General features: G+C 37.4%; 1 protein-coding gene across 4 annotated transcripts in view; it reads left to right on the top strand.

Annotated features, from left to right (window-relative positions):
- Atf2 (activating transcription factor 2) overlaps positions 1–20,386 on the top strand; it is a 73,933-nt gene that overhangs the window by 4,514 nt on the left and 49,033 nt on the right. For all 4 annotated transcript variants that reach the window (XM_075984859.1, XM_075984861.1, XM_075984860.1 and 1 more), the window contains exons 2-3: positions 11,650–11,744; positions 15,491–15,566. The gene's annotated coding sequence lies outside the window, so the exon portion shown is untranslated. The remainder of the gene's footprint in view (positions 1–11,649; positions 11,745–15,490; positions 15,567–20,386) is intronic.

Consider the following 20,386-nt stretch of genomic DNA (forward strand, 5'->3'; position numbering starts at 1 on the left):
CCTACCCCCCGTTCATATCCCAAAATAAAAAGCACTGGAATATAGTAGTGAGTGACTTGTTACCGTGAGATCCTTGACAGAGTTCTTAGAGTAATTGTACTTGGCAAATGGACAAATGGACAGACAGATTTGACTTATTTTAGTAGTATATGGTTACCCCTCCCCGCTTTTTTGATACAGTTTCTCTGTGTAGCCCTGGTTATCCTGGTACTCAGTCTGTAGACCAGGCTGGTCTCAGACTCAGAGATCCCCAGGCTTCTGCCTCCCAAGGGCTGGGATTTAAAGCATGGGCCACCTTCAGTTTTTAAATATGTTCTCTAAAATATTTCCTTTTGTCTAATAGGTTCTAAACTTTTGGATTCCAGTTTTCTACCTTTACTCTCTTAGTTTTGTCTTTCCTAGCATTATAGTTTTCCATTCTATAGATTTTGTGATATCTGATGATTATCTACAGTTAATAAGTCACTTAACCACTCTTAAATTTCCTGCTATTAAATGCCTGAATGGAAAAAAATGCTTTTTTTCTTTTCTTTTCTTTTCTTTTCTTTTCTTTTCTTTTCTTTTCTTTTCTTTTCTTTTCTCTCTCTCTCACTCTATAGTCCAGACTGGCCTGAAACTTGTGATGGCCTCAGACCCTTGGGAGTCCTCTGGGATCAGCCACCCTGTCCAGCTAATTCGCTGTGTTCATTCATTTGTTTGTTTGTTTATTCATTCATTTATCCATTTATTTATTTACTTCTTTTTTAAAAGTTTTCTCGAGACAGGGATCCTCTGTGTAATCCTGGCTGTCCTGGAATCACTCTGTAGACCAGGCTCACCTTGAACTCAGAGATCTGCCTGCCTCTGCCTCCTGAGTGCTAGAATTAAAGGTGTGTTCCACCACTACCCAGCAGTGCAGCTAGTTTTTAATAAGTTTATTTATTTAATTTTGAAGACAGCATCTCACTGTGTAACACTGACTGGCCCAGAACTTGCTGTCAAATTGTGCTGGCTTCTAATTCCCAGAGATGTGCTTGCCTTTCCTCATGGGTATCGTTGACGGTGCACACTACCATGCCTAGCGGCTGTGCTCTGCTACTTTTTTTTCCTTTCCCTGCTTTTAACATTGAATTAATAAGCATAATTTTCTGTTTATACACTTTACAGTATTTGATATCTTTTTCTTTCTTTGAGTTGGTTCATAAGATAATAAACTCAATGGAATTGCTTATCAGAGGAAGTAAATATTTATGAGGTTGCCAAGACTTTTCTCCCAGAAAAAAGTTAAGCAGGCTCACGCTGGCATTTTAGCGTAAATGTGGTAGCTTTGCCATCATTTTTCTAACTTTGTGGTTATGATTGTTAAGTATGATGTGATTATTTAATTGAGAATTATTAAGGGAAATAAGTTCTATTGTTTAAGTTTCAAAGTCATATAGTTGACTATATAATTTTATAGTTACTGAACAATAACATATGTACTGGGACAAATATCTATTTCATATTTTCTACCACTTCCATTTGTTTCTCTTAAAGTTGACTGAAACTTTATGACAACCTAATAACATCAGTGCTTAAATTTTGTGCACTTTGCACATTGAATTTATTGGTTTTAATTTATTAGCTACTTTCTGAATTACATATTTTAAGGAATTATTTAATTTTCTTTCATATATTCTTCTGGCACAATGAATGTAGTTTTAGGGTAGTTGTTAGGACTCAATTGTCATGAATCCACTTATGACCCCCATAATTTGCTTAGGCAAATTATTTGTTTTCTGTAAGGAGAACTGCACTTAACCTTGTAAGCATTTGAGCAGTGTATGTCAGTGCTCACAACTGCGTCAGGACTGGCTGCATGCTCAGTGCATGTTAAGGTGATTACTGTCGAAGATGACCCAGAAATGCTCATCTTCTGCAGTCCTTTAGGCATGCTTATGACATGACTTGCAGAGAGTACAACAGTCATTTATTTGGTAGATTTGGCAACAAATTTGTATTTTCCCTAGGAATTTATAATTTGTGGTAGAAATTACTACCTTAGAATTTCCATAAACCTATTGCAGAGAATTTCAGTTTGTTCCATATGTACCTTTCGCCCTAAGTCAGACTTACCTTTTCATGTAGTAGTATAGCATATACATATTTTGAGATTATAAAAATTGATGCCATAGTTTTCACTAATCCCATCATCAATATTTTAGTGAGATCTTTCATAATATCTTCTAATGAAATTAAGATGCTACAGTTTTCCAGGAGGTGGAAGCTTGCATCTTTAATTCCAGCATTTGGGAAGCAGAGACAGGTGAATCTCTGAATTCTAGGCCAGCCTGGTCTACAAAGTGACTTCCAGGACAGCCAGAGCTACATAGAGAAACCTGTCTTGAAAAAACAAAACCAACCAACCAAAAAAAAGACATAGTTCTAATATTTTTTTTCTTTTGAAGTTTTTACCAAGAATTCAGCTAACATAGTTGTACCATCAGTTCCCAGTTATCATGTTGCAAGTTGCTGGTGTCTTTGTGTCATTTGTCGGGTATGTTTTAGTGGTGAAATATGGCTATTGGGCTAGAGATTTTTCTTTCACTTTCCTAAACTTCAACATACTTAGAGAAAGAGAGAAAGAAGTGAAATTACTATTACTGCAATAGGAATTATATGTAATCTGTATTTTCCTTGTTGTAATGAAAAGTTTTTATAAGTGAGTTCTTACTACTAATGATGATTGGCTAAGTGTAATTTTTTACAATGTGTATGTGGTGTACCTGCACATCCATGAGGATGAGCGCATGTCTGCATGGTTGTGCATTCACATGTGTGCACATGTATGGAGGCCTGGCAAAATTTGCAGTGTTTGCCTGGATTAGTCTCTACCTTATTTTTAAAGTTTTTATTTTTTGTTGTTGTTACTATTATGATGGTGATGATGGTGTATTTATGCATTGCATGATGTGTGTTTGTGGGCATTCATGCCATGACATGGGTGTAGAGACTGAAGGACAATTCTGTGGAATCAGTTCTCTCTGGCCACCTTTGCATGGGTTCCAAGGTTCAAACTCAGGTACCTTGACTCATCTAGCCATGCACATTTGTTTTCGAAGCGGCGTCTCTCACTAAAACTGGAGCTCTTGCATTCAGCAAGGCTACGTGGCGATTGAGCTCTAGAGATCCACCTGATTCCTTTATCCCCAGCACTGGTTCCAAATTCATATCTCTCTTCTTGGCCTAGCGTGTATGTGAGTAATGGAGATAAAATTCAAGTCCTCATTCTTGTGTGTCAGGTACTGTGCTGACAACCATTTCTTTGTCTCCTGAATAATTCCAGTTCTTTTTCTTTTCATTTTGGTGTGTTTGTACATGTGGTGTATGTGCGCGTACATGTACACGGGTACATATCAGATTAATTTCTTCAACCTTTCCTCTACCTTATTTTTTGATACAAAATCTCTCTCTGAACTTGAAGTTCACTTTTGGGTAGGATGATTGTCTAGTGAGTTCTCAGGATCCACCTGTCATGATGTGTGCTGGGAATTTGAACTCAGGTTCAATGCTGAATGCATTACCCACTGTGCTATCTTCCCAGCTCCCAAATCATCATAATTCTTGAAGTGTGAATTTCTAGTTCTCATACATAAAGGCCTAGATTTGATCTCTGGCACTGTATAAACCACTGTGTTGTAACACAGGTATGTGATCTCAGTAGTGGGAAAGTAGAGGCAGGAGAGCTGAAGTTTAAGGTTATTCTTGGCTCCATAGCAAGTTCCAGGCCAGCATAGGTCATACAAGCTTTTACCTCTGAAAACGAAAGCAACCTTGGCTGACTTAGAACTCACGAGAGAGATCCTTGCCTCTGTCTCCCAAGTGCTGAGTTTAAGGTGTTTGCTACCACACCTGGCCCCAAACATTTTATATTAAAATTTTAGAGGGGGAAGGCAGTAAGTATATTTTATTCTATGTTTTGAGCAAAAATGATACTGTAAACATTATATCATATAACTTACTCCATTACCAAATCTAAAACCATGTTATTAGTAAAATGATGTGGGCTTCGCCTCTGTATGCTGTGAATATCATTGGTTAATAAAGGAACTGCTTTGGGCCTTTAGCAGAGCTATAGGGAAACAGAGCTAGGCAGGGAAAACTAAACTGAATGCTGGGAGAAAGAAGGTGGAGTCAGAGAGAAGTCATGTAGCCCCGCCAGAGACAGACACCACAACTTTACCCGGTAAGCCACAGCCACATGGTGATACACAGATTACTAGAAAGGGGTTAAATTATAAGAATCTACAGCTTTAAATAATAGAGTTTTTGTGTGATTATTTGGGGGCTGAGCAGCCGGAGACAAGTGGCCTCCCTTCCACAGTAAAACTTAATCTACTGCTTTTCATACTTGTTGCTTTTAAGTCTGTGAGTTCTGGGAAACATTAACTAGCCCACTCAACCCAGGCATTGGTGGTCTGGAAATAATTTAAAATAAAATTTAAGGGGGCTGGAGAGATGGCTCAGAGGTTAAGAGCATTGCCTGCTCTTCCAAAGGTCCTGAGTTCAATTCCCAGCAACCACATGGTGGCTCACAACCATCTGTAATGAGGTCTGGTGCCCTCTTCTGGCCTGCAGGCATATACACAGACAGAATATTGTATACATAATAAATAAATAAATAAATACAAATAAAATTTAACTTTGAAAGTAAACTAATTTGCTAGGTGGTGGTCGCACATCATGCCTTTAACACAAGCGTTCAGGAGGCAGAGGCAGGTGGTTCTCTGAATTAGAGGCAGCCTGGTCTACAGAGTGAGTTCCAGGACAGCCAGGACTGTTATACAAAGAAACTCTTGTCTCTAAAAACAAAAACAATGCCCCAAAAAGTAAGCTAATTTATTTGTTTTGGGTTTTGTTTTTCTTTTGAGATACGTAGCTTTAGCTAACCTGGAATTCACTATGTAGACCAGGCTGGATTTGCCTTCCCAGAGACCTGCCTTTCTCTGCCTCCTGATTGTTGGGATTAAAGGCATTATGCCCAGTATTACTTTTTTTAAATTGAAGACTATTTTTGTGATATTGAACTGATATTACTATTTAATACTCATTTATTATGTGCTTTATGAATCTTTATCAACTTTGAGATCAAAGCTTCAGTATACTGTTGATACTGAATATGCCTGGAAAATATCTATTGTGTGTCATAAGTAGAGAAAAAATTAAAATCTGCTTCATATCTGTATGCTATGAATATGTTTTATTGCCATTGGTTAATAAAGAAGCTGCTTTCAGCCAATGGCTTAACAATATAGCGGAAAAGATACATATAGAGAGAGAGAAGGTGGGGTCAGAGAGAAGCCATATGTAGCCACTGCAGGAGACAGACACCGGACGGAACCTTACCGGTAGGCCACAAGCACATTCTGATACACAGATTAATAGAAATGGGTTAATTTAAGATGTAAGAGCTAGTTAGAGATATGCATAAGCTAATAGGCCAAGCCGTGTTTTGATTAATACAGTTTCTGTGTGATTAATTCAGGTCTGGGCGCCAGGAAACGAATGAGCAGCCTTGGACAACAACTGCTTCCCTCACTGAGGTTGGGAATACCTTTCTCACTTTTGAGGAGTTTCCTTTCCCTCCATTGGTGAACTAAGCATTCCATAGCCAGTATACACAAGGATGATATCAAATCCACAAACTAACAATCTGTTTGACTCCCACAGAAGGTTTTGGTGTTACATGTGTAATATTCAGTTTCTAGGCATAAAGTATGAGTTAGTATTTATTATTAAGTATGATTTAGTATTAAGCATTAGGAAAACAGCATTTAACTTCAAAGTAAAATGCGGTATAACTTACATAAGCCTAATACTGTAAGTTCATGCCCCAATTTGTATTGTACACATTATTTTCTTAATTCTTTTTGGTATCCATTAAGTACATGTGAAGGATTGTAGTGAGATAGTATATAAAGGAAATCAGAGATACTTTAACATTGAATAGGTAGTAATTCTTTTTAAGTTACGGCTTTAGGTTTTCATACTCATGGATTTAGGTTTGTTATGAGCATATTGCTGTTCCCAGGGTCGTACTAAGATCACCTTTTATACTTTGTGCTACTTGTAAAGTTATGACGAAATTGTGCCACAGAAAACTCGCTGCCTATATATGGTTCTGCTGCCCTTGAATGACCTTGTGATAGAGCACAAATCCATCCTCCTGATACCTTAACATTTTGTTCACTATAAAGGTTTTCCATTAGTGACTTATAAATTGCCATACACTTAGCATCTTAAGACAGTATAAAATTATTTTTATAGGTCAGGAAAAGTCTATTTAATAAAGTTCTCTGTGATGTTTCAATATATGTATAAATTATATAGCATTTTAAAACAAGTTGAAATTTCTTCTCAGTCATCTTTCATTTTTGCATGGTGAAACACTGAAAATCTAGCTTTTATAGAGCGGTAGTACATAATGGCTATCTGTAAGAGCATCTACCATGTGTGACTTAACTCGGTGATCAGCCTTTCCTCACCTTCCTAACTTTTGCAGATGGATAATCACTGTTGCATTCACTCACAGTTTGTGTGTGTGTGTGTGTGTGTGTGAGAGAGAGAGAGAGAGAGAGAGAGAGAGAGAGAGAGAGAGAGAGAGTCTTGTAAAGTGTGTTTTTGTTGTTTATACATGGGTAAGAGAATGTAGTGCTTGTCGTTCTTGGTTGGCTTATTTCACTTAATATAAAACTTATAAACATATAAACAGAGACTGCTTTAGTTTCCCAGCTACCCAGATGCAGATAATCACACGGAAACTATATTAATTAGAACACTGGCCAATGGCTCAGGTGTATTCCTTGTTACCTCTTACATTTTAAATTAACACATTTCTATTAATCTATGTATCATCATGAGGCTGTGGCTTACCGGTAATGTTCTGGCATCTTTTTCCTTTGGCAGCTACATGGTGTGTCCTTGACTTCGCCTACTCTATATCTCTGTTCAGATTTCCCGCCTAGCTTTACTCTGCTAAGCTATTGGCCAAAACAGCTTTATTTATCAACCAATAAAAGCAACACATATATAAGTGGACATCCCACATCATCTCCCCTTTTCTGTCTAATTAAAAAGGAAGGCTTTTAACATAGTAAAACTACATATACAAAACAGTTATCAAACAAGAATTATAGTTACATATTGAGCCTGTTTACATTCATCAAATAAAGGAAAATACTCTTATCTATCCTATCTTTGTGAGTCTAAGTTCTATATCTAATTTATCTTTTATTATAACAAAAGTAAACTATAATTATAACTATCTTGTCTTCAATCCATCAAAGACCCCAGAAAGATATATTACCTAAGTAAACCGGAAGTGCATTGTAAGCAACTTTCAAAGTTCTAGAAATGACAGATATCTCACTACCTGGACAGTCACCTAAAGTTTTTTTGTAACATTGGGGCATCTATCTTCAGTCTTTAGGCCATAATATCTGGCACACTTTTCAGTAAAGCAGGAAATAAGATCTGTTCTGCCATGTAATGGCAAAGTTTATCAGTTGCTTTATTCTGTATTCTGCATAATGTCTGGCAGTTTCTTCTGTGAAGCAGGAACCCTGAAGGACCATCCTGCCTTTTGGAAAGTTCAGCAGTCAGTTTTCTGTGGGTCCTGCATGTCCATTTTATACAGCATACTATTAAGCACTCCAGGCAAGAGCAGTTTCTTGCCCAAATAACTAGCCTTGCCACATTGAAGGCAAATTTCATAACAAGTTTCTTCAGTGCACATGAACCTCTCCAAAGGTGCTGCCAGAAGTAGACATGTATCACTGTTGAGAAATTCTTAAGTTCTTAAAACCTTTTAAATGCCATATTATGTACATCTTCGAAAGGTTTGTAGGACTAACTATCCATGTTGAATATATCTCTGTACCTCTAGAAAACCTAACATTACTACAGTTTGATTGTTATAGATGACTATTAATCCATAAGTTTTAATTATACATTTTTAAATGAGCTGTATAAACATAATACCTTAAACAAGAGTAGAAATATACATATAACAAATTTGACCTTAAATTTGTTCAATAATGAAGAAAAGAATAAACTAAATTCTTGCTTCCTTTTCATTGCTTCAACATAATTTTGTTTGGTCCAGTATATCTTAGTGTTTAAGAATACTTTATTGATCATTTTTTACTTTGTAATAACTGTGAACCTAACGTCTTAATTTTCATGTTTATTCTTTTCTTCATTCTCATGGAAGTCCCTCTCAGGAAAGTGTATTTCAATTAGTATTTCATAAGTGGAAAACATAGTCATTAAATGAAAATTGTTTTTATTTTGAACTACAGGGCATATGAAGAATTCATAACATTATTGAACACAGAACAAGATACAGTTGATAAAACCATGTTTTGCTTTTAGCAGAGATACATTACTGGAAAGTATGATTAAATTAATGGAGGTGCGTTGTGACAGTCTTATTTAAAATTATCCATATTTTGAAATAGAAAGCCAGGGCAGGGTGTGCAAATAAGATTTCGGATAAGTGAGGAGTATAAGGGCATTTCTAGTTTTGAAAGCATGAAAATGAGGACTCAGGAAAAAGACAAGTTGAAGACCTAGAAACCAAGTATTCTTGGGAAGCTTTCATGTGACATTATTGATACAGACCCCTCAAGGTTGTGACTTGTAAGTTTGTCCCAGCAATCTTACTATGCACCACCCAGTACTTCTCTTGTATGTATTAGACTCTTGAGTTTGTGACCAAGAACAGATTGGTTCTCTTTAACACTGATGCCGTCCTCTGTGCTCTGTGTTCTAGTAGTGTTTGGTTCGGGATAGAGTATTTACTGTTGGCAGTCCTGGTACCTTTGTGTGGAGATATTGCCTGTGCCCACAGGTTAGTTATGCCCAAATGTACAGAAAGTGGGTAGGATGATATTGGTGAAGGAGAGATTCCTTACATCTGTGCCTTCTGAGCTTTAACAAGTGTTCCTTTTAATTGAAGTCTAGGTGATTATAGAGTAAGTTAAGCTATGTAGAACAGGTATGGCTGGTTAGTTTAACCTTGTTGCCTTTTGCTTGAAGGGATAATTGCCCTGCTGTGTTTCAAGATGCTAGTTCCAGATCTTTTGTGAACAACTGCTGAAATAAGAGCATAAACATCTGTGTGCAGATAAACATACCTAAAGTCACACTTGTAAAAATGAGCATTTTTCTGAAAAACAATAGTTTGTAGGAATCTATCTCTGCCTGAAATATGTGAGCTTTTCCCGTTATTATCACACAGAGCAGTATGCAAGGCCAATCTGCAGGTGACGAGGAAGAAGGGACAATCATGAATACCAGGATGGCAGTGTAAGAATGCAGAGAAAAACGAATTGTACTTGGAGAGAGTAAACTACAGACTGTCCACAAAATTGTCCTTGAATTGCTGTCCCATTTATAGCTGCATTTTGCATTTATGTTGCTAAATATCTTTTTTTGAATCCTTTCTCCATAAGGAGCAGTTTATATTTAAAACAGATTTTTTTTTCCCAGCCTTGCAATGAGACACTTCCTGGTTTCTGATTTTCTACTTTAAGATATTAAGGAAACTTCACTAACCCTAAAGGAAAGTATTGCCCTTCTTTCCAATAATTTGCAATAGGGAAATTCCCCCAAATTCTTATGTGGCCTGATAATAGGGGTTCATTCCAAGGTGATCTATTTCCTTTTGAACATCATGCTTTGGAAATCAGTACCTTTCCCTAACGGTTAGTAGCTGAACCATCTGCCAACTTCTTATTCATCTCACCTTATCCAGTACTTACATAACAGACCTGTGTAGTCATTTGTAAATTTTTTGGATTGTCTATAAGAGCTTACCCTCATCCTGGCTGTGGTGGTACATGCCTTTAATCCCAGTATTTGGAGGCAGAGGTAGGTAGATGTCTGAGTTTGAGGACAGCCTAGTTTACATAGTGAGCTCCAGGACAGCCATGGCGGCTACACACTACACAGAGAAGCTCTGCCTCGAGAAATGAGAGAGACACAGAAAGAGAGAGATCTCCCAAATGACAATGATTCAGATTTTTCTTTTCTCTTACATTGCCGTTCTGATATTCATGATTGTCCCTTCTTTATTGCCTACAGATTGGCCTTGTATATATAGAGAAATCTTTATGAATGTTGGTTATTCTCTGCCAGTGGCAGGACCTTTAAGACACTTTTATGAGCTGTTTACATTTTAGAAAGAAATGAATAGGATGGCAATTAATTATCCAACAATACGCATCCCTTTTTACTCACTGATATTTCAGTTTTTAACTAGGTAGGTGATGGCCTGATAATGGGGACTCAGTCCCAAGGGAATGGTACAAGATCATCTGTTTCCTTTTGAACACCATGCTTTGGAAATCAGTACCTTTCCCTAGCATAGTTAATAGCTGAACCATCTGCCATTTCACTTTGTTCAGTACTTACATAACAGATCTGTGTAATCATTTGTAAGTTTTGTAGATTGTCTATAAGAGTTTACTCTCAGCCAAATAACTTCCCTGGCATTTTTTGGCCACTTGTGACTAAGTTCTACCCCATAGAATGTGAGTAGAAATTTTCTCTGGTGTTTGTGAAAAGCTTCCTTAAAGGGAAGTCATTATTTACTTTCCTTTGCTGTGTGATGTACAGCTATGATGACTAGAGCTTTACAGTTGTGATAAACCTTGAAGGGAAAGGACTTATGAGCACCAAAGGGCCCTGAGTACCTTATGATTATGGTTCCAGGATGCCTGTGTTTATGTGAAATAATTTAAGTTCTAAACAATATAAGGTTGCATTTAATCAGTTGTAGTAATGCGAGCAGCGGGGCTGCGTCCCCGGCACCCGGCCGCCCCCACGGCTAGCTTTACCCGAAATAATTACACGGACACTGTATTCTTTTAATCACTGCTTGGCCCATTTCTCTCTAGCCTCTTCTAGGCTAATTCTCACATATTAATTTAGCCCATTTCTAATCATCTGTGTTGCACCCCAAGGTGCGCTTACCAGGAAGATTCTAGCCTATGTCCATCCTGGGTCGCATGGCGTCTCTCTGAGGCATCCGCCCCCGAGAGGAGAGCTGTCGAGTCTGAGCTCACTTCCTCTTCCTCCCAGCATTCTGTTCTGTTTACTCCTCCTACCTATGTTCTAAGCTATGAGCCCAAGCAGTTTGTTTATTACTTAGCCAATGAAATCAACAGATTGATATATGACATTCCCACATCAATCAGTGGATCTTGTTCTAGCCTGCATGCATGGAACATCAGGCTATTTCCATATGAGATACACATAAACTAGGGTCCATAGATTTTATTGTGTAGCAGCAACATAAGAAAAATAGTTTTCACTATGAACGTTATGATGCCTGAATTCAACTCTGACACTTCATTTATTACTTGTTTTTTAGGTATATACTGCTAAAAATAATTTATTTTCTTCCTTTCACCATGGTTCTATTGCCTTACCACCATCCTTAAAGCTGGTCTATATCTAGTAGATGGTAATGTGTTGGCAATTGGGGTATTATTTGGTGACCATTTTTCTGAAACATTTGAGATTTTGGAAGAAACTATATAATAAGGTAAACAGTGGGCAAAATTTAAATATAACATGTATGTTAAACAGGGTAAAAGTGTTTTCTGTTTCTCTCCTTTTCTCTAGAGATACTGATGGCAGCTTGGAAAGTGCTGCTTGTGTAACAAGAACTTAAGGATTCCTGTCAGCAGACTAAAACTCATGGCCCACCAGCGACAAAGGTAAAGGAATTTGAGCTTCTCCCCCATCCTGCGTGTGTGTGTGTGTGTGTGTGTGTGTGTGTGTGTGTGTGTGTGTGTGTGTACACATGCACATTCATATCATGAGTGCATGCATATGTTGAGGCCAGAAGTCAATGTTAAATGTCTTTCCATTTGTTTCTACTCTAGTTTCTGAGACAAGGTCTTTGAACCTGGAACTCACTGATTCAGCTAGACTGACTGGCTGACTGGCCAGCAAGCTCCAGGGTTTCTTCTATCTCCACATTTTCAGGGCTAGCCTTTTTTTCCCATGAGTTCTGGAGATCTTTTCAGGATTGTGCAGAAAGCACTTCACCAGCTATGCCATCTCCCTGCTCCAAAGTAAAACTTTGAATGTAAAATTGTTCTCTTCATATTGTAATGATTAGTCTCTAAAATATTAATGAAAATAACAGCTGTTTGTGTTTGACAGTCCTCAAACACTAGTATCCTATATTGATAGTTAGTATCCTATATTGATAGTATTCAGTCTAGGGGGTCAGGGAGGGATCTAGAGGGTTAGCAAATTTGGAAATGACCTCTTGAAAATGAGATGTGTATTAGCATATGAGAACACACTAAAGACTTAAATTCTATAATTCTTTTCATAATCCAAAAGTTCTTAAACTTAGCTTTTTAGCAAAAGGTCCAAAAAAAGTCCTAATTTACCTAAAAAATTGTAAGGTAACAAGTTAATCTATAAATTGTTTTGTGGGTTACAGAACTTTAAGTGTTCATATGTTTTGCTCTTTTTGAATGATCTGATATTAGCATATGCAGGATGCCTAATCTCTCTCTCTCTTTCTCCTCAAAGGAGTTTATGTTATTTAGGTTCTCATAGTCTGATAAAGTACTTTAATTTTAACTTATATTTGTGGGTATTTAGCTTTAATCATAATTTTACTTTATGCTTACAAATTAGTACACTTCAACAATTTAGTGATAGAATTGGTTAATATACTGTAGCTCTCCGTCTCGAATAAGATTATGGGACCTTACTCAGTCTATACCATGATTTTTGGATGGTTTTGTTTGGATGTTGTTTTGAAACAAGTCTTACACTCTTGTTCAGGTTGACCAAGAACTCACTGTATAGCCCAAGCTGTCTTCAAACTCAAGACATTCTTCTTGCATATACCGCAGTAGCCAACTCTAGACCAATTTCTGCTTCAAATGGGAATAAAGTGATGTTAGTCATGTTTTACATATAGACTTAAAAATTTACCAGTGAAAAAATTAATGAGTACTTAATATGGAGTTATTACCCAGTGTTTTTAAAATCTTTTCTTTTCTTTTTTTTTCTTTTTTTTTTTTTAATTTTCGAGCCAGGGTTTCTCCATAGCTTTTTTGGTTCCGGTCCTGGAACTAGCTCTTGTATACCAGGCTGGCCTCGAACTCACAGAGATCCGCCTGCCTCTGCCTCCCGAGTGCTGGGATTAAAGGTGTGTGCCACCACCACCCGGCTTTTAAAATCTTTTCATTCGAAATTATATGGCTGTATATTTTCAGTAGCTATAAATTTATAAAGTACTCTTTTAAGTTATTTCTGGTCTAGAGAATTAGAGCCTCTGTAACAAAAATGAAGCCTCAGAAGCCTGGGGTAAATCATCTTATTATCTAAGCCATCTCTACTACATCTTGCTCTTATTTTAAAGAAGAAAACAGTGGCTTCCATTTGATTGCTTACGGCAAACAAATCATTGAACTATTTTTTATTTTATTCTCAAAAGTATATTGTAGATATCCCCTTTTATCAAACCACACAGTGACTGAGTTAAAGCTTAGTCTTTGAAGAAACAGTGTTTTCTTTCTCAGATGTAGGAGATCTGTAGGACTAATGTCTTCCCACCTCAACTAACAGCACTTGGTTCACATTAAAGGTCCTTAAACTTAGATCTGTGTAGTTCTGTGTTACTTGGTGTGGTTAATCTCTGACCTTTACCGCAGGTAGTGGTCGTTTGTGTCTTCACTGATACTAAAGCACCATAATGTAACTATTTACGATTTTCTTAGGAATGGGAATGCCATATTTTAGATTCTTCATAATTTTTGAACTATAAGTTCAAAATGCACTTCACAAGCCATTTATAAGCTCCCTTGGCAGCTTTCGTTATATGAAGATATTTTCAAACTTGCTGTGAAAACATGATGAGCACAGATTTAAAGGTTTGAGGTTTAGTTAGATTATCAGAGAGATAACACTTAGAATCTCTTAGAGGAATTGTTAACATTTCTAGCTGTAGATGCTTAAAGGGTATTTATGGCTGTCTCCACTGGGTATTATGTAATAGTGATAAGAGAATGGGTATTTGTGTTAGTTGGCTAGGAAAGCAGTTGTGTAGATTTGTTTTGGAGAAAAACAGTGATTCTGGAGGTGTCAACTTCTTAAAAAGCTTCTTTAGAACTGTCAATTTGTCTATAGATAGTTAATATTTACATGTTGCCTTAGGTATACTCACAGATAGCTGCCTTGCCCTGCCTGAGCGTACATCGTGTTGATGATGGCAGAAGCATGATAAGATGGTCTTTGGATAATCCTAGTGTTCTTTTCTTCATAGGTAGCATCGTACAGTTGGATGTGAGTAGAGAAATGATTTATTTTACCTAGGGTAAGGGAAGACGGTTTCTCCTTCCCGTCTCCTAAAGTAGGACTCCAGGACTCACCACTACTGCCCCTTGTCTGTTTCTGCATGGGAATTACTACTTTTTCTGAACAAGACATAATTTCCCCCCACACCACTAATTTATTTGCAATGAGAAAACTGTTCACTGTCTTTAACACATGATAGGGGAAAAGAAGATGAAAAGGAGGAGTTGGGATGGTAGTGGTGGCTTAGTTGTAAAGTACTTCCGGGATAAGCTGGAGCACATACTTCCTTAACCCTGGCTTAGAAAGTGGGGTGGGCACAGAGAGGGGTGAATCCCTGAAGTTCATGGCCAACCAGTCTAACCCAGTAAATGAGTTCCAAGCTCAGTTCTGAATTCAGCTAACCTAGCTTTAGAAAACAGGGTGAAAGACAAGCAAAGTGTGCCTCTGTTGACATTCATGTATACCTGCATGCACATGTTACATACACAAGCATACCAAAATAATCAGAGTTGGCAGATTTTTTTTAAAGTGGGCCATTTATCTTGTTAATTTCAGTATGATTTACATATACACACACAATTTGCTTATATTTAACCTAGCATTAAATAAGTAAGTTGCAAAGATATGGAAGAGGAAACTATATAGATCATTTATATTCAGGAACAAATAAATTTTGATAACTTTCTAAGTACAAATTTTGAAGTTGTGTGTGTGTGTGTGTGTGTGTGTGAGAGAGAGAGAGAGAGAGAGAGAGATTGTGTCTTTGTTTTGTTTTGTAATAGGGTATTCCGTTTAACCCAGGCTGACTATGATTCTCTTGCCTTAGCCTCACTTAAGTGGGGATTTTAGGCTTGTACCACCAAGCCTGACTTAGGGTCTGGTTTTTCTTATCAGATTTCAAATGCAGTAAAAAAAAAAAAATTTGATGTTTTTTGTGGAGCTTGATGGATTAATACCTCTAATTAATACATTTATATAAGTTTTCTTATTTCAGAAGTAATATATTGATATAAATATTCTTAATTTTTTTGATGAAATAGTGTTGAGAATGATCAAGTGCTTTCATTTTCAAAATCAAATGTATTTTAAGAAATGTTTCAGTGCTGTTTGTAACAGTGTGAAACCATTTTGTTTTCAGTATCTTTGCTATGAATCAGAGGACATGATAAGCTATTTAACTTAATGAAATTCAAGTTACATGTGAATTCTGCCAGGTAAGTACATGATACAATAGTTAATATTTTGAGCCATGTTTCATATTATAAGTTGTAAAACTTATTTTCTCTAATGTTGTATCTACTAGATGCATATTTCAATGTTCTTTTCCTAAATCTGAAGCCTCTTATCAGTATGGTTTTCAGTTGGTTCTTGTTTCTGAATTATCAGGTTAAGAGCATTAAAATAACTGGTGTAGTGACACAGGACTATAATCTCATTATAGAGACAGGACCCACCCAAGATCAAGACCTGTGCTGTAGTAGCAACATCCTGTCTCAAAAACAACAACAACAATAACAAAAAGAAACCAAAACAGTGTGGAAGATTGTACAAATACATGTTTTCTGTTTTTAATATCTTCTAAAATGAGTTCTTGTTGATATGTTAGAAAAGTTTCTAGCTATCAAATAACAGTTGCAAAATGTCATATACTCAAGTCCTCTTGGTTCAGTTTACTGAGTACCAGGTCATGAGGGCATTCCAGTGCCCTGCTTTTAAAACACAAGCTATAAGTTCTTAAAAGAGTTCATTAGAATCTTTAAGTGGAAATTCTGAAGAAGGAAGGCAATCTTGACCAAGAAATATCTTTTTATAGTTGTATTTGAGTCAGGATCAAAATCGTTGGTTAGTATGTCTATTAGATCTTTACTTAAGCTTAAAAAGTTTCTCCCTCTGGTTTTCCTTTTTCCCTGTGAATTTTACTTGTTGAAAAGACAGAGTAGTGGGGGCTGGAGAGATGGCTCAGAGGTTAAGAGCACTGGCGGCTCTTCCGGAGTTCCTGAGTTCAATTCCCAGCAACCACATGGTGGCTCACAGCCATCTATAATGAGATCTGGTGCCCTCTTCTGGCCTGCAGGTACACATGGAAGGAATGTTGTATACATAATAAATAAATAATAAATGAATGAATGAATGAATGAATGACTGGGAAGTGTCTTAATAAAGGCTTCCATATTGGTTTGGGCTGATTGCTTGCTATTGGTAGTATTAGATATGTTTCATATGTTCTGTGGAGTTTTGGTGGGGTTTTTTTTCAACTTGTGATAAAAAAGTTTTACTAGATTCAGCTCTAACACCACTTCATACTCTGCAATTATTTTTAATTTTATTGTTTAATTGATGTGTATTATCAGCTTGATGTAAACACTGTCTCTACTTAGTGATTTTTAAACAAATGATTCTTTAATGCTGTGTAACCATCTCAGATTTAGAAGGATTTTCTGGAACACATGTGTGGATGAAGATACCTATATTATTTTTGTCTTATATCTTAGATAAACTCTTGGTTTTGCTTGATACCGAAGTGTAAATTTTAGAACAAATTACATTTTGTGGAGTTTTGTCATTTTTTTTTCTCCCTGAGCATTGCCTTTTGGGTTCTTTTAAAGAAACTTCAGGGCTAGAAAGATGGCTAAGCAGTTAAAGAACTTGCTGTTCTCCCGAAGGATCCAGGTGACTACTCACTACTGTCTATTTCTAGGGGATCTGGTGATCTTGGTGTTGGCAGGCACCATACACAGACAGTGGACATATACGTAGGCAAAACATTCACAAACGTAAATTAAAAATAAAATAAAAGAGAGACAAACTTTTGCTTACATCAAAATGATGAAGATCGTCAGTGCTGAGTTCCATCTGGACGGAACCTTCATCTGGTGGTGGATGGAGATAGAGACAGAGACCCACGTTGGAACACCGGACTGAGCCCCCAAGGTCCAAAAGAGGAGCAGAAGGAGGGAGAACATGAGCAAGGAAGTCAGGACCACGAGGGGTGCACCCACCCACTGAGACAGTGGGACTGATCTATTGGGAGCTCACCAAGGCCAGCTGGACTGGGACTGAAAAAGCATGGGATAAAACCGGACTCTGAACATGGCGGACAATGAGGGCTGATGAGAAGCCAAGGACAATAGCACGGGGTTTTGATCCTACGTAATGTGCTGGCTTTGTGGGAGCCTAGCCAGTATGGATGTTCACCTTCCTAGATATGGACGGAGATGGGAGGTCCTTGAACTCCCCACAGGGCAGGGAACCCTGACTGCTCTTCGGACTGGAGAGGGAGAGAGAGAGGAGTGGGGGGAGGCAGGGAGGAGGTGGAAATTTTTTCAATAAAAAAAATTAAATGGGGCTGGAGAGATGGCTCAAGTGGTTAAGAGCATTGCCTGCTCTTCCAAAGGTCCTGAGTTCAATTCCCAGCAACCACATGGTGGCTCACAACCATCTGTAATGAGGTCTGGTGCCCTCTTCTGGCCTGCAGATATACACACAGACAGAATATTGTATACATAATAAATAAATAAATATTTTTAAAAAAAAATTAAAAAAACCATGAGGATCATTACCATATTCTCTCATCACTGTGACTTGATTTATGTGATGTGAGATGGCCAAAGGTAGAATCCATGGGTTTTGTTTTTTCCTAACAGATTTAAAGACTCTCAAAGGACTTAGAAAAATTTAGAACATTTCTTAAATTTATTTGGATGTAAATATTTTCTGTAACTACTGATAGCCCTGTGTAGTATGCTTTGGAAACACTTATCTAGAAGGTTAATAAACCAGAGTTGTAAAGGGTATACCCAAAACTACTAGTTAAGGCAAATATTGATAGAAATTTTTTAGCTGACATGTGGATGCTGAGAATCGAACCTGGGTCTTCTGTGAGAGCAGCCTCATTATGTAGCCTAGGCTGGCATTGAATCCCTGAGTGATTCTCCTCCCTTCTGCCCAGCCCTCTGCCTAGTGGTGAGGTTACAGTTAGTTGTGTGCCAAAATACCAGATTGTTTTGTACCCATGAACAGTAGTCAGTAGGAATGAAGTACACCCCTTTCTTGTTAGGCACCGAATTGAATTCTTTATGTTTCATGACACGTATAAGTGTTGCCTGCAGCAATAGGACCTTACCATCAGATTGCAGAGAACAACCAATAAATGTACATAAATAGCCTGTGATGTTTAAGGGTTTTCATGGGTGTTCATTGGACTACGACTAAACAAGGTGTAACCCTTTCCTTGCATTGGAGGTTTTGCTTAACAGAAAAAAAATGTCTAGCTGGAACACTCTTCTATTATTTGGTGACTCCATTTAGATTCCTTTCATATATGTATGTATTTTAGGATGCTTCTGCATTAATAGGTTTCCATATGGTTTTTCTAATGACCTTTAGTGTTAGCTGTCCTTCCCTATATTTCCTATTCCTTTTTTTTTTTTTACCCTTCTTTTCCATCCTCCCTACTTAATCTTCCTAGTTTAGTTTCCCCTTTGTCTCCATAACAATATATCCTATTTTCCCTTCTCTGGAAAGCCCTCATCCCTTCACTAGGTACTTCACCTCTTTGGTTATTTAGATTATAGCACACATTTTGAAAACCTATATAGTATCTATATATAAGAGAAAACACACATGCAATATTTATTTTTTGGGATTACCTTGGGATAGCTTTTTTTCCTGGCCCCACTTATTTACTTGAAATTTCCATAATTTCTTTTTTTTAGTGTTATAATGTGCCACATTTTCATTATGTGTTCATCAGTTGGTAGACATCGAGGCTGTTTGTAGTTTCTGGCCATCATGAGTAAGGCAGTGAAGTACATGGACGAATGAGTCTGGAGGAGGGTGTGGAGTCCTTTGGGTGTCTGTTATAGCTGGCCATTGAGGTAGATTGACTTCTAGCTTCCTGAGGAACTGCCACACTGATTTCCATATAGTGGCTGTACAAGTTTGCACTTTGGCCAGCAATGGAAGAGTATCCCCTCTCCCCACATCTTCATCAGCTTGAACTGCCATTTGTTTTATTGATTACAGCCCCTCTGGCTAGGGTAAGATAAAATCTTAAAGGACTTTGAACCTTTCTTTAAGTGTCTTTTAATAATTTGTGTTTTATCCTCAAGACCTCTGTGGTTAGTTCTGTACCCTAGTTGGTTTTTGGGGATGGGGTTTTGTTTTTTGGGGTTTTTTTTTTGGTGTTCAGTTTTTTTTTAGTTCTTTATATATTGCGGATTGATTGGGAGGATCAACATTGTAAAAATGGCAATTCTGCTGAAAGCAATCTATAGATCCAATGCAATCCCCACCAAAATCCCATCAAAATTCTTCACAGATCTGGAGAATACAATAATCAACTTTATATGGAAAAACAGAAAACCCAGGATAGCCAAAACAATCTTATACAATAAAGGATCGTCTGGAGACATTACCATCCCTGACTTCAAACTCTATTACAGAGCTACAGTATTGAAAACAGCTTGGTACTGGCATAAAAATAGAGACGTTGACCAATGGAATCGACTAGAAGATCCGGACTTTAACCCACAAACCTATGAACACCTGATTTTCGATAAAGGAGCTAAAAGTATACAATGGAAGAAAGAGAGCATTTTCAACAAATTGTGCTGGCAAAACTGGATGTCAATCTGTAGAAGAATGAAAATAGATCCATATCTATCACCATGCACAAAACTCAAGTCCAAATGGATTAACGACTTCAATATCAGTCTAAACACACTGAACCTGATAGAAGAGAAAGTGGGAAGTACTCTACAGCACATGGGCACAGGAGACCACTTCCTACGTATAACTCCAGCAGCACAGACACTAAGGGCATCATTGAATAAATGGGACCTCCTAAGACTGAGAAGCTTCTGTAAAGCAAAGGACACTGTCACTAAGACAAAAAGGCAACCCACTTACTGGGAGAAGATCTTCACCAACCCCGCAACTGACAAAGGTCTGATCTCCAAAATATATAAAGAACTCAAGAAACTAGACCGTAAAAGGCTAATCAACCCAATTATAAAATGGGGCACTGAGCTGA

Source organism: Microtus pennsylvanicus, chromosome 9 (assembly GCF_037038515.1).
Source record: "Microtus pennsylvanicus isolate mMicPen1 chromosome 9, mMicPen1.hap1, whole genome shotgun sequence".
Taxonomy (NCBI): domain Eukaryota; kingdom Metazoa; phylum Chordata; class Mammalia; order Rodentia; family Cricetidae; genus Microtus; species Microtus pennsylvanicus.